The sequence below is a fragment of the Cuculus canorus genome, chromosome 5 (genome assembly GCF_017976375.1).
Source record: "Cuculus canorus isolate bCucCan1 chromosome 5, bCucCan1.pri, whole genome shotgun sequence".
In the NCBI taxonomy this organism is placed as follows: Eukaryota; Metazoa; Chordata; class Aves; order Cuculiformes; family Cuculidae; genus Cuculus; species Cuculus canorus.
Window position 1 is genome coordinate 62787986 of NC_071405.1, and position 15312 is coordinate 62803297.

A 15312-nucleotide genomic window follows, 5' to 3' on the forward strand; every position below is an offset into this window, starting at 1 on the left:
AGATCACCCAGTTCCAACCCTCCTGCCATGGGCAGGGACATCTCTGACTAGATCAGGCTGCTCAAGGCCCCATCCAACCTGACCTTGAACAGTTCTAGGGATGGGGCATCCACAACATCCCTGGGCAACCTGTTTCGGTGCCTCACCAAACTCATGGTGAAGAATGCCTAATCTAAATCCACCCCTCTCCAATTTATAGCCATTCCCCCAGTCCTATCACTACATACCTTTATAAAAAGCCCCTCCACAGCTTTCTCGTACCATCCCTTCAGGTACTGGAAGGTCACTATAAGATGTCTTCTCCACCTGCATCTTGTGGAGGACTCCTCGATAGAGCAAGTGGATGCCTGAAGGATGCTGTAACCTCACAGGAGCTCACTGGAGCAGGTTTCATGGCAGAACACTTGAGCCCATAGAGGGAAGAGTCCAAGCTGGAGCAGGTTTCCTGGCAGGACTTGTGACCCTATGGGGGACCCATGGTGGAGCAGTCTGCTCCTGAAGGCCTGTACCCTGTGAAAGGGACCCATGATGGAGCAGTTTATGTTGCTTGTTCCGACTGTAGCCTGTGGGAAGGACTCACGTTGGAGAAGTTCATGGAGGACTGTCTACCATGGGAGGGAACCCACACTGGATCAGTGGAAGAATGTGAGGAATCTACCGCCTGAGAAGGAGGGGACAGCAGAGACAATGTGTGATGAACTGACCACAACTCCCATTCCACTGGTGGCAAGGAGGTAGACAATTCAAGAATAAAATGGAGCCTGGGAAGAAGGAAGGGGTGAAGGGAAAGCATTTTTAAGATTTAGTTCTATTACTCTGATTTGATTGGTAAGAAATTAAATTAATTTCCCAAAGTTGAGTCTCTTTTTCCTGTGACACTAATTAGTGTGTGATCTCACTGCCCTTATCTCAACCCACAAGGTTTTTACTATATTTTCTCTCCTCTGTCCAGTTGATGAGGGGATTGATAGAGTGGCTTAACTGGTGCCTGGCATCCAGCCAGGGTCAACTGATCACAACAAGTCATGAAAAGAACATGCAAAGAAACTTCCCTAATATCTTGCAATACAAGAGTAACATGGATTTTGGGGTTTTTTTTTGACATTGAACACTACAATTTTCACTGTTTTTATACTGAGACCACTTAAAAATTTTTCTGGAAGCGCAGAGAAGTAGGGTAAGAGTAAAGTAAAGTAAAATAATGGATAGTAAAACATATTTAGAATAAGACAATATTACTGGTCCTGCAAGTTTCCTTTACCTAAATGTGATAATAGGCAAAACCTGGCTAAAATCTAAAAAACAATCATAACACCGTAACATAATTTCCAGTGGCCAGAAAAAAGTTGTTAAGCGTATAATCTGACTTCCCTTCTGGAATTAGTATAGTGTGACTGGCTAAGATTTATTTACTTGAATCCAACTCTGCTCCGGGAGATATTAAATTTGTACAGTATACAACTAAAACTACTACATCAGTGAAAAGAACTGCCACTAAATGCCCTTCAGTAAAAAGCAACAAGGCACATTCTTAGTCAGAGGAAAAAAGATAGTGCTTTTCATGAGAAAATTTCAGTCAGGAAAAAGATTAACTTTCTCGTATATAACTTAAACTTAGTATACACTTAATTGTTAACTCTAAAGAGAAACAATTTTGAAGTTAAAATTTTCAAATTAATTTCAGTTAAACTTCTTTTAAACTTTTGTTCTTCTATCCCAATTACTTTGAATCTGAAGTCATGCACCTTGTTCAAAACAACTACTAGAAAATATATAGATGATTATAAAATATTTAGAATCATAGAATGGTTTGGATTAGAAGGGAACTTAAAGATAATTTGTTTTCAGCCTCCTTACCATGGGCAGGGACACCTTCCACTAGACCAGGTGGCTCAAAACCCCATCTAACCTGGCCTTGAACGCCTCCAGAGATGAGGCATCCACAACTTCTCTAGGCAACTTTTTCCAGTGCCTCACCACCCTCTCAGTGTAGATTTTTTTCCTTACATCTAATGAAAATGTACCTTCTTTCAGTTTAAAGCCATTATCCCTGATCCTATCACTACAAGCCCTTGTAAAAAAAATCCCTTTCCATCTTTCTTGTAGGCCCCATTTAGGGACTGGAAGACATCCATAAGATTTCCGTGGAGCCTTCTCTTCTCCAGGCTGAACAAGCCTGTCCTCATGGGAGAAGTGCTCCAGCCCTCTGGTCATATTCATGCCCTCCTTCGGACTCACTCTGACAAGTCCATGTCCTTCTCATGTTGATGTCCCCAAGAACCGAATACAGTGCTTCAGGTAGGGTCTCATGAGAGTGGAGAAGAGGGGAAGAATCCCTTCCCTTGACCTGTCGGTCACGTTTCTTTTGACGTGACACAGGACATGGTTGGTTTTCTGGGCTGCAAGCACACACGACTGGCTCACGTTAAGCTTCTCATCAACCAACATCCCCAATTTCTTCTTCTCAGAACTGTTCTCAGTCCATTCTCTGCCCAGCCTGTATTTGTGTTTGAGATTGCCCTGACTGGTGTTTAGGACCTTGCACTTGGCCTTGTTGAACTTCATAAGGTTCTCACAGCCCCACTTCTCAGGTCTGTTGAGCGCCCTCTGGATGGCATCCCTTCCCTTCAGCATGTTGACTGCACCACACAGCTTGGTGTTGTCAGCAAACTTTCTGAGGGTGCACTCAATCCCACTGTCCATGTCTGCAACAAAGATGTCAAACAGCACTGGTTCCAACACCAACCCCTGAGGAATACCACTCATTATCAGTCTCCACTTGGACATCCAGCCAATTCCTTATCCATTGAGTGGTCCATCCATCAAATTCAAGTCTCTCCAGGTTGAAGACAAGGATGTTGTGTGGGACATTAAAATGTTTTCATAAGATAAATGTTAATTTGTACATAAATGTATAAACCCTTAAAAAAAACTAAAGACAATCTGAACATTTAAAGCATGTTAAACATTAGCATATGTTTGTCATTTCAAATGTACGCATATGCGTATTGATATATGAATACATATTAATTCTCCTGTTTTTTCATGGTGTATAAATAGATTTTCGCTCGAAGATCAGATTTCTGATCTTTGTCATTATGTCACTATGGAAGCTACGTAACAATATGGTCAAAGGGAGTAACACGCATGTCAGCTGTTCTTCTCATTTGGGATTTTGAACCGAAAATCTTGCTTCATCAAAGCTATTTCCCCTGTGATGACCACGTAATTCCGATTTCCATGTTTTGCCTTTGCCTGCCTGCCTCGTGACTTCGTGAATGGCTATTTCTCATGCTAGCATTCAGTTATTAATTTTTACAGGAAGAGATAATGTAACTACCTCTTTGCCTGAAATGTTGGCAATACAATAAACCAGTAGCAATGTAATAGGTTATGGCATCTTGCAAGAGGGAATAATTATTTCTCATTAAAAGACTTTCCAACAAAGATGCAGCTTCTATAAAACAGTGATTAAGCTTGAAATGATTGGCTGGAGCATGCATGAATTTGTTTGCTATTTCTAGACTACATTTTATCAACACCTTTTCTCTACGATTTTTAAAATGTCACTGTTTCTGTGTGAGATACTAAGTACGGACCAATTAACTGTCGATGCTTTCTGCCAAGAATAAATGTTGTGATATAGCATATATACAGGACAGAGTAAATATTCTATGATTGAAATGCAAAAATTGCCAGGCTACTGGTGAGTAATACAACTCGAATGTTACCTGAAGACTTGAGTCAGATGTTAATTAATAATGTGGAATCTGTCATAGAAATAATGGAAACAAGGGAGAAAAAAAAAAAGCAAGATAAAGCAGTCTAACTTTTTAGTTGTTACCTTGTCTAGGGAAGAATACCTAATAGCTTACATAACCTGTTTTGAAAATATATTCAGCTTGGAAAATTTTAAGATATGGTTTCTACAGTCAGAATGGGTTCATCACAATCAGACTAAAACCCTCTTAGGAACTTGCTTCACAGAATGAAGTAGGTGTCTGAAGGAATTAGATCTTCTGCGAAAGAACACTGAGGCCGCTCCATTCAAGTGAGGCTGTGATAGAGAATAGAAGGGGGCTTTTGTCAAATATATTATCCTCAAGAGGATTTCTTATTCATTTTAAGTGGTCTAGAGAGGATGAACAAGTCTTGTGAACTCTTTCAGCTTCTTCTCATGACTCTAAGCTAGGGACTAAGGAATGTCAGAACAGCTGGGGCTGAAGGCAGTTCACAGGTACTTGCTGGTCATTCCTATGTCCCCTGTTCATTGACAATTTGTTATGAATCCAGAAATATGAGGCTTCAGCAGGGACTCAAAGTGCTAATAGCTACACATTGGTAGAGAATAGTTGGACAGAAAGTGATTCTTCCTAAAAACTTCCATCCATTAAATTTTGCAGTCATTGCAGTGTACAGATAGGCTTTTTATCGTTTTTTTGGGGTTTTTTTTTTGTTTTTTTTTTTCCTTTGTTTTTGTTTAACTTTAGCCAATATAGAATTTACCTTCCTCTCATACAAACACGAATACATTTTCATTTACTATTGTGTGATACCACTGGGTGATGAGATAGTCCACAGTAATTTGGAAAAGAGTAAATCATTATGACAACTGTCTCTGCACCTTATTTTCTTTCAAATTTAGGCGATCTCTCTCTATGTATACACAATCATCTAAAAATGTTTGGCTTAGAAGTTTTAGATAACATTAAGGCAGCAGCTGGGTCCAAGAACCTCTGCATGAAACAGAAGATTCTGGAAGATTGCAGTTTCATACCTTATCTTTTTCTTCCACAGTTGCCATTTCTGAGGTCCTAGTCTTCTGACAATCACAAAGATGAGATATAACCATAAGTGCAATCTTATATTGGCAGAATGCGTAACATGACTTGACTGCTTCAAAGGAAGAGATCCTTTTAAAGTGAAGGACAATTAAGGAATTCAGGTGATAATCACTCTCCAATCACTTATAGACACAGTTCTGTAGGAGTTTCTCCTATGCAAGAAGTGTTAGGTAATGTTCTCTTAGCTAAAACACTGGTGAAAAATTAGTAGTAACATGTCAGGAATTACTTATTTCTCTCTTGACTGGGAACTGTCAATTCAACCCTTTTCTTTGGTGAGCCCTAAGATCTGTTCTTTACTTTACTTTGCAAACTCCTCGAATTTCTAACATTCATGATATTTTGGTAAAGCAGAATAGCAGTATTAATTGAAATTTTCACTTTGAATAACTGTTTAAAGTATTCCTCAAGATACTACGTATTTTGAAAGTTAAATTAATGGAATTTTGAAAATAGCTGTACTGCAATCAGAGCTCCTTTCTCTACTATAAGGACCTTCTAATACTATTTGGTAATGATGTATATAGCACAATACATTAATGTTGCTTTAATGTGTTCAATAGCACAGAAGAATGTAATAATTAGGCACTAAGGGATTCTTTTTGCTATGGTTTGATGAGGTGGTCAATTACCTGTGCTGTGTGACAGCAAGTGGTACAATTGGCTTAACTTAATAAGTACATTGACGAAAAAGGCCACTGTGATGTACATTAGTTGCACTGAAAAGGTTCTTTGGAGTTATTACCAAAGTAAAACCTCAAATATAAATTAAATTAATTTGTTTAGAACAGTTTACATTTTATACATCATCAAATCTTTCGCTATCACAGATTGCACTGTACATTATGTAAATTATAAATGTCTAACCAAAAAATGAACATTTGGCCACAATGGCTACTTAAATAAGATTAAAGGTAACAATTTAACTAGAATTTGCCTTTAACTGAAGCGCTTAAACTAAGATTGATAGAAAACAGTTTTTAAGAAGAAATAATACATACTGATTTATATAAAATGCTGTTCACTCTGTTTTCCTTTTTGTATTGGATTTAATGAATAGATATGCCTTTTTTTATTTTGTGGTACCCTACCATTAAATGATACCATCGTTTTTTTTCTGCCTAAATAGATTCTAATTCTTGTCACCTACTATCTGTACAGAAAGATTTGAGACATTATGCCTAATTGAGATTTTTACTGAATATCTTTTAAAGATAAATTTGTTTTATTCTTTCACCCACTATTTAAAAGGATTTTTCACATTTTTATCTTCTAAAGGAATTGTCAATGAGAAACTAAATCTGCGTAGACTATACATTAAAATCACTTTAGTTTTTAAGCTGTCATGAACTATTTCAAAAAATGCTAAGTTGCTATTGTTTAATGTCTGTCATTTTATAATGCTTTAGAAGTTATCTATCCTGTAAAATTATTAACTGATGCTAAAATTGCCTTGTAAGTATTAGGACAATAGCAATTTTGTAACGGCTGGGACACTGCCAATGTAAGATAAGTACATTTTGCTCTGTAGATTCATAAAGTGCTTTGAAATGGTTTGTAACTGATGGATGGATGCATTTTCTAAGTGTAGAAAGCAATATTTTGTAGAGGGAAATGGCTTGAAAGCTGACACACATGCATGTAAATGCCATTCTCTTCAGTAAGTAATTTGCTTTTTCTTTCAAAAGCATAAATGGCATAGTTAGACACATTATTTTGTATATTGCACATAACAATACAAGATGCACAAAAACAGCAAGTACAAAACATTTCATATTGATAGAGGAACCCATGGCTGTAGTATATGATTAGCATAAATGTATACACACTGAAGAAATGCCTTCAGGATTAAAAAGTAAAGCTGAAAACAGGAAAAGTTCTTCTAACTTCAAGAAATGAAAATATTTAGAACATACTTTTTATTTCTCAACCTTGTATCTTTTAAAATTACTTAAGCCACGTGGAGCCTGAATCAGATCCTGCTTACACTCAAGTACTCTGTCTGACTCCAAAGGCCCCATATGAGGCTTTTACTTTGAAGACAAATCAGTTAAATAAATTCTTAAAAGTGTTTGTATGTCAATGAAAAAACCCAGGAGGATTCTACTCTGAAGTGCATATAGACACAGGTGCATATGTAGACATATAGATGAAATTTCTTTTCTTAGGAACTATTAAATGCTAAAACTGATTTCCAATTTATATCATTGTATCATATTTGGGGTTTATATCATTGCATCATATTTGGGGTTTATATCATTGTGTCATTTAGATTGTCTGCGTTGTAAAACCAGCACTAGCGCTGAAAACTTTTGGCCTGCTTCTGCAATGATCTTTCACGTTAAGCTCGTGTTTTAGGTCTCTGCCCTTGATAATTTCCATGCCTAACCAACTAGCCAAGCTTGAGGAATCCCAGCCTCACTGAACAAACGAGAACAATACAGCTAAGCCTATACTGAGTAAGTGAAGGAATCTCAGTCTTAGCCTGGAAAAATGGTCCCCGATGAAATCTTTGGAATATCAGCTTCAGCAGGTCTACTCAATATTAGTGTCAACATGTGGCCTTTTTGTTTAAAGAAAGGAACACTGCCTTCATAGAATCTTGTTAAATTTCTCATTCAACAATTATTGTAATCATGACCTCTATTGTTCGTAATTTCTACTAAAATTTCTGCTTCTACATCAGCTTCTTTCTTAAGATACATATTCCCATTAGATACAAAACAGCCATTAATCTTAATGGAAGCTATACTCAGAAATGGAGTGAGAAAGGCACCCAGGAGGTTTTGTCATATCTTTAAATTGAGTAACAAAAAAAAAATTGAATTGAGCTCAATTCTTATAATGAATGCACATTGTTGAAGAATTAAAATTTAAAATATATTTATATACTTCCTGAATTTATATTAAGAAGAATTGAAACAACACTTCTACTGGATTGCGTGGCAGGTTTCATGCTGTATCCTATGAAATACTGCTTGTTTTGTGATATTGTAGGAAACAAAGTAGGGTGAATATCTCATAAAACCAGCTTGTCTGACAATTTCAGCCTTAGGTTTTTTGTTCCCTGCATGTGAGCGTACGACATTTTTCCCTGAAGTATATAGTTTTTTACAACATAAACCCATTTTATTGTCTTGTTTGTCCCATGAATTTATATTTAAAATTCAAAAGCTGAACAGCAAAGTTCAATATTTACTACATGGTTTTACCTCTGTTTCTGGACTCGATGCCTGTAAAACCTATGAAACAAAAATTTGAAAATGAGCTTTTGCAAGGGCGTAAGCTTTCTGAAATAATTCTGAAGTTTGTTTGTTTATGTTTCTGAAGTATCTGAACACCTCTTTTTAGAATTAGCTGTCAGATTTTGTGACTGCAAAATTGTGGCAACATTACAATACAGCTACATGTGACTGGTATGAAAAATAAACCCACGATCAAAATAAAAATAATCAGTCATAGTAATTGTCTTTCAGAAGACACGGTTATGCTTTTGTGTATTAAAAATGGAATAAATCTATTAGTAATAGGAATATTTTGATTTTAACTGAAAATCCTGATCAAAGTTTATCTCATAGTACTTTTTATTTTGAAGGATGAGTTTGTAGAATGGAATGGGAGAAAAACATCTAATCAGAAACTTGCAAACAGTCAGTAGAGTGGCAGGAATTCATTGGCAAACAATACTTCTCCATAAAATTGCCAGATTGAAAGGATCTGATGACTCCCTCTTCTAGGAACTATTTGGACAATTCGCAACTATTTTTAAATGCTTGTGTTTTTAGAAACAAGTTGTAATACAGAATCACAAAAATCATTTTAAAAAGAGTAGGTTAGCTGTTTATCTCTATTGTAGCTGTCCTAAGGAAAAAATTCAGAGCACAGAGTATGTTTGTTATCAGAGATTATGGCTACAACACATCAAAACCTTCTGTGGTTTTGATAGCTGGTGTGACTGGAGCTCACAGGAAGAAACTGTGTCTTGGAAGACAGAACTTTTTTTTATCTGTAACGTGCGGCTTTTGAAATGTCACCAGAGATGAGTTGAAAATACAAGCTATTCAGTCTAAAAGAACCTGAAGAAAAGATTTACATTTGCACCGTATTACAACCTGAGTAGCGTTACATTTTTCTTGAAAGCAGTATTTAAATAAAACTGATCTAGAGTTTTGTTTTACAAAAGTTATATAATTTTGATTGGTTTTGAAAAAAATCAAAATGCTGTGTTCTTGGGTAAAATTATGTGAGTGAATGAAAATACAAAGGGATTTCAAATATTACTTTAATTTTAGAAGATGCACTTTATGGTGGTTTTTTTTCCTTTAAGTAATAGAAGATGTAATTAATTGTGAAAAAATGAGAAAAATGTGCTTATTAATATTTTCTCTTCCATTATCTTTCCCTTATTTTTTCCCTAATTGCTGTCACTTTTTTCCCTATTTGTTTACAGCATCCTTTGTAAGAAAAAATCAGATAGAGAAAATCTCTCCTATATGAGGTAAAAAATTGAAGTCTGATTTCCCCACCTTATCATTCTTCTAGAAAGTTTTCTTTGGGGTATGTGTGAACGTGCATATACAAAAATAAGTTATTAAATACAACCTTGTATCAGTCCTATCTCTAAGTAATGAACATAACAAAGTCCTTCAGTCACAAACTGTTCTTAATTTTCTTGAAAAATCGTGCTCAAAGGTTTGCGAATAACATTGAAAAAGATTATGTTTTAGTTGAATAAATAAGTAACATGAACAAATATTTTGAGTATCCTGTTTTCCCAGAGCATGCATATTGACAGCGTGTATTTCTCATACAGTGTGATGGAGGAAAAGTTTGTATTTGGTTTTATGATTATGAAAGTATTACTTCCCTAAGTGATGCTAACTAGGGGCAGCAACTAAACATCACACTAGAAACACGAGCAATTCTTTTGCCCCAGCTTTCCATTAAAAACTACTGGAAATTCTTTTGCTTAATCTCATAATCAGCTTGAAATATCTGTGTACTGCAAATATCTTCAGACTCCTAAATGTTGCGTTTTTTTCACACCAGCCATGATGTTTGGAGTAAAACTCCCTCTGTATCTTTTGAAAAAGAAAATATGTGACTTAATGAAAATAATATAAATAACAGAGACTTGCTGCTCCTTAGGTGAAAAAAACCCATGTTGATAATGAGAATCCTTAGTGAGCATTTGGCCATGATTTAGGGACGACTTTGAATTCTTCAGTTTGGTCTGCTGTGAAGTAGGTGGGATAATTTTCTTCTATACAATTTCTGCAATTCTGCTTCATTTATTTTAGCACACAATTAGGAGTCAAGCATTCTGAGGGAACAGGTTAGACAGAAGCATATTTATAACAGTTATTTGGTAAGTTTTATGTACTTTACTTATCAAGATAGAGTAACCTTTAATCGGAACAGGGACTGAAGTGAGAAGAAAAACTTGGTGATACTCCGCAGAAAGTCTTTTCTTACTACAGTTATAAGTCCATTGTTCCCCGTTTGCTACTTTCAGGCTGTGCTTCAGCAGCTATAAATAAATCATTATACCCAAAATGTTTTATTTTCAAAATGCAATTGTGCTGGCAACAAAAAGCTTTACTTCCAGTGAATCATTAACAGGTACTTTCATGTTTTTTAATTATAAAATATGTGAGGTTCTGGCAGGTTTCATTTACCTCCTAAAACTGTATTTTATAAAATTTCACACTTGTCATACTTTTTATAAGCTTTTTAAAAAGCATTTTGCATGTATTAAAGAATTGAGTCATTCTCCAAATAGGTCAGTGCCTAATGTCATAATCTTTTTGCAAGACAGAGGATGAGACAGAGGTTCAGTGCTGATTATTTATCCACCATCTGCAAAATGATGAACCTTCTCAATCCTATTGATTTACATATGCATTGACATAAATTAAGATTGAGGTGCTGTGCATAGTACAGCTAACAGTCTTCAGAAGGCTGGGTCTTATTCAGGCTGAAATAAGATGTCAGTGATATACTTTTAGTATAGTCTACGGATAGTCTAGATACTTCAGACAGTAGGAACCATTTATCTTTTAGAGTAAGGCAGAAAAAACTCAGAAGCTGCTTTGAGATTCCTCTAACTTAAAATTATGTGCAACCTGTGGTCTTGTCCTTCCTTCCTTCCTTCCTTCCTTCCTTCCTTCCTTCCTTCCTTCCTTCCTTCCTTCCTTCCTTCCTTCCTCCCGCCTTTGATTTTTCCCTTGCTTCTTTTAAATGTACTCATTTACTATTTGGCTCCTTGTTCAGTTATTTTCATTCTGCGCTACTAAAATAAACGTTTTATTTTTGTTGCCCAAAGGATATGTTGTTTAGATGTATCCAGTAGATGATTTATCAGTATGTTCATGTAGTTTTACTTTCAGGCTGGAGTATTTGCCTGCAACTTACAGGAAGTATAATTTAGCAAATTATTAATTACTATATTAATTATTGTATTAAAAACAGAGAGGAGAAAAAACACGTCTAGGGTAAGATAAAAGATAAAATAATCTATATTTACAAGAGATTATGGGCAACCTAATACTTATATAGTATATTCTTCTAAATTGCTGAGTTGAATTTTCAAATAAATATAGAATATTTATTCTTGTAAAAAAAGAAATAATCATAATTCAGATATTTCTGTACTAGTGAAAGTCATCAGATATTTCACTATACTGTATAGAACTATATGGAACAGCAAAACCGCTTTTTACAGAGTTACATTTAAGGATATGTTATCATCTCAGATGTTCTTATGATGAAAAGGACTGAATAAAAGAAAAGGATTCCATGTACCTGGTTTCACCACTGAAAAGTACAGTTTGTGTCAGCAGAGTCAAGTTTTCCCAGCCTGAGAGTTGCTGACAGACAGAAGAGTGATCTGGGGCTAAAATGGCAAGGAAATGTAACTATTGTGCTAAGTGGCATCAATCATAAAATGAGAAAAAGATGCCAATTAGAGTTCTTCCTTATTCACTGCTGGGCAGATGAAACTTGATTTCAGTTATGAGGGAAACAAAGTATATGTATACTCTGGGCAGTTAGTAAAATCACTCTAAGGTGTCAGAATTCAGGATGCATGGCTGTAGATTTTAATTTCAGTTTTCAAAACTATAATGATCAAATGCCTTCCTTTCACTTCCTGCAAATTAGAGGCCTGAGTTGCTGAACCTGACATTATGAATAAACAAAAAAATTCCCCAGGAAGATTTTTTGTTTATCTGACAACTGTTCACCTTCTTTTTTTTTTTCTGGCTAGCTCTTATTTTTTTTCCTGACATTCAATGATATTAAACCTACCTATCATCATAATTAGATTTGCAGTTGGAATGCTGCTGCCAGAGGCAACATGAAGGTTCCTGTGTGACTGCTAAATTCTCATCAGTAGTATTATGGACACCTATAGATAGAAGTGGAATAAAACACATGTAAAAGCTCAAAGTTTTCAGGTATATTGAATGATGGTTACAGCAACTGGAACATCTACCTATCCATCTCATTAAGCCATTAACACTGTAAAAGTCACGAACACATTAAACGTTTCTGCTTTTTCACACATCTTAGGGAGCATCTTGTGAGTCTCGTGGTCACAGATCAGATATGTATTTTGAGCTAAACAGTTAATATTTGCTGAATCCTTTTCTAATCGTGCTACTGGAACAAGTTGTTCCCCATCACCCATGTATCTCCCTCCCACACACTACTTCCATTCAATTCCCCTGACAGAGCCTATCAGATCACACGTACCCCTGTGGCTGATAATTTTCTAAATGTTTCTGCGTCTGAAACATATCCTTCCTCTCAAGGACAGAAAGAAGTCAAACTCTACATCCCTAGAGCGACAGAAACCTCTTGGCATCAGTTCCTATAAGGAACGGAAAGTAGTGCTTAGAAACATACAGTGAGGGAGGAAGAGCTTCACTTCCCTGTCCATGGAAATGTACAAATACATAAATATATGAAATGCTTTATTTTATATAAAAGTATAATATATGACAAATAATAGTTATATAAAATACACACAGTTTATGTATAACATACAAAATGTGTCACACATACATACACAAAGCTTTTTAACTCACTTAAGTACTAAGACACTTAAATCCTTTGCGGTTTTTTCATAGTCAACCTTAGGTTTCTCAAGCGTGCAGAGAAGCTAAACTAAACTCATACTGGCTAGTTCAGAATCAAGGATGTCCTGCAGAACTGCCCAGCTGTGCAGCATTTTTAGGCCAAATAGCCTTTCAGCTACTCAGTCCACAGCACACAATGTCTTTTTGATACGTTATGATTGTTTGTCTTGAGAACAAAATTCCTTTTTTTGAATATAATTTTCAGTTTTGCTTCCATAAAGGCACAGTGAGGAAGATCCACTCAGTGAAATGATAATTACCTGACTAAAAGGATTTGGCTGTAATCAGAGCTATAGCTGGACCTTTATTATGTGCAGAAAAATGTTGATGTAACCTGTTGATCTTGTGACAAGTTGTGGTGAGGGAGAGCAAGCTGGGAAGCTATTGCCCCATTAATGTGTTTTCAAATTTTGAATAGGAAACCACATGAAGATACCAAGTTGTCAGGAAACCCAGTGTAGAATGTGAACCTTAGAGCAGTTAAAAAATCAACTTTGTAAAAAGAACAAAATTCTCAATATTGCCAGAATAGAAATAGTGTTCTGCTATCACAATACAGGTCAGACTAAGCCAAATAAAGTGGTATAAGAATCCAAAGAAAGAATAAAATACTGGACATAGTACAGCAGCAGGTAGAGACTCTTATAAAGCAATTTTCATGATATTTTTTATAGACCTCTAAACTAAAAAATGACCAAAGTATAGAAAGGAGCATTACAAGAGGTTCGGTATTGTAGGTTATTGTGTTTTCAGTTGAAGTGAACTTGATAATGAAGTCAGCTGAGCAAGAACATAAAGGTCCCACACTGGCAGGAAAAAGATCCCCAAAGGCAAGCCAACAGAGATGTTTTAACATTCACTACATGTACAGCAATATAGACTAGATTATTACTAGTCATGCTGAAGAAAATAATCAAGTAACCGAATAATAACGTTTAAGTTCCAAATATAGGTTCCTGGTGTCTCTAAAAGGCAAAATAAATAGAGAATTTTAGTTTAGGATTCTGAGAGAGTAATAGGGATTATCAGATAGTGTATTTTACCAAATTACAGCATGCTGACACAAAATATGACAGAGACAAAGACTATCTTATCTGGTTCTAAACTGCATTAGTTTATAAAAGGAAGAGCAATAACAATCTGGTAACTACTACTACAGGTACAGAAGATTGGAATATTTCTGTTGTAGTTTTTTTCTTGTACTTAAAGGTAGAGATTGTTGTTCTTAAAGGTATCATTTTCACACTGATAAATTTAACACTTCATAAAAGTAAAGTTATACATTCCTGCGGCATGTGCCTCTGACTTCTTATGAGTCTTGGGTGACTAACCTTTAGAATCGGTGTCTTGAATGAGACTGGAGGACTAGAGCCCCTTTATCCAGCTGGGAATTCAAACCATCTGGAATTTAAGGCAGGACTTCAGCAGTGATTCTGAAAAAACTTTAACTAAGGGCTTGTAAAGCTATGAAACTTAGACTTTGTTTCTATTTTAATTGGAAGTACTTGTTACCTCTTTGTTTTCTGTCTCTAAAAGAACTCTGCAAGTGTTTGAAAAAAGATATAATTAAGCTTCAAACGCTCCTAGGACTTATAGTAACTTTTCTTTTTATAAGAAAATATTGAGTAAAAGGAACTAATTTAGTGAAAAAAAAATTACCTTCTTTCACCCGTACTCCATCAGTCATGGATTCAGCACATCGTGTGTTGCATATGCACACGCTATTGGATATAAACGTCCAGTCATTACCTGTTTCCCTCTATAAATATGTAATGCCTGTTTGTCAGGGATGTAGTCCATTCTCATGTCCCACTGACTCTTGGAAGGTTCTGTTGGGAATTCATTTCTTAGCTGAGAAATCATTTGCTGCTTTCAGATACTTCCAGTCCTCAAGCTCTTTGCTGCATATATCCAATGTAGCTGTAGGACTTCTCTACTACCAGCGCAACCACCTTTACCTGCCTTTTTCATGCGTAGGTAGCTATTGTTAGAAGAGTGAGATGCATAAGCCTCTCATGGTGGGTACAATACACATTAGTGCCAAACTCCACAATTAATAAGCACGGTCTGAAGGATGTCATGTTAAAAGAAAGGTTTAGGTGTCCTACAAATGGCCATTTTAGCTGTTCTAAAGCACAGTGCCTGACAGTGCGAAGCGTTTCATACGATAGTTTTGTGGTTAAAGCCCTCAGTCAGAACACATCTCACATCTGATAGAAGCAACCTGTTCTACCTCCCAGTTGTGTGTGAAATGGTGATAGGGAAATTGTCCCCTTACACCCTTCTTGATGAACCGAGGCCACTACGGAGAGAAAATCTGTGCTGGT